The sequence below is a fragment of the Frankliniella occidentalis genome, unplaced genomic scaffold, assembly GCF_000697945.3.
Source record: "Frankliniella occidentalis isolate FOCC.00 unplaced genomic scaffold, Focc_3.1 Scaffold3623, whole genome shotgun sequence".
Taxonomy (NCBI): Eukaryota; Metazoa; Arthropoda; class Insecta; order Thysanoptera; family Thripidae; genus Frankliniella; species Frankliniella occidentalis.
Window position 1 is genome coordinate 3,021 of NW_026270678.1, and position 866 is coordinate 3,886.

Genomic DNA, 866 nt, shown 5'->3' on the forward strand with positions numbered 1-866 from the left:
CCGCCACGCCCCGTGACGCCCCGCCCCGCACCTGACCAAAGCCAGCGGCCAGCCGCGCTCGGCCCAACATAATAGTAGGGTGGGTTTCCGATCTGTATCGCTTTATGCCCTGCCATTCACACCTTTATCTCCCAGCTTACGCAAGGAGTTACAAACCCACTCCCATACTTCCTATGGCACTTCCCCGGGCAGCGTTCCCTCCACAAAGTGAGAGAAAGACATACCTACACACACGCACACAGAGGAGGCACCAAAATATGACTTGACACCCTCATAAAGTTTATGACGACTCGACTAGGCCCGAAGTCACTCGGTTCGAGGGGCACACCGCTCGGCCGGCTCCGAAAAAACGGACAAAATATTTACCTGTCGTGTTTGGGCGATTAGCGCGCAGATGATCCCAGATGCTTCGCACCTCGGCCCGACGCCCAATCATAAAGTTTTGTCGGGCGCCCCCGCCGCTCAGGTGCGAATTGACGAGGCGTTGATAATTAAAGGCGACTGGACCGGCCGCAGCAGCAGCAGAGACGCGTCGCGTCCCCCACCTGTGCCATGGGCATGGGAGAGTTTGCTGGTGTCAAATTTTTGAGGCCCGACCCCCAGAAAATCGTTCCTTTGAAATGGAATTAAACAAATGCGTGTATGTGGTGTATGTTAATTCAAAGAGGCCTTCTTGATTTAAATATGCCTTTTTAGATTCAAAAATGCCATCCTTCTTTGATTTCTTTTTATCAAAGGGGCGTTTTGTCTTTTGAAAAAAAACGTGTTGTGCACCCAAAAAAGCGTGTTCTTGTTTCAAGTACAGCAGTATACTTGATTTGTGGTGGCCTTGAATTGAGGTCAGTGGGGCTCGATAGCTAAGAGGT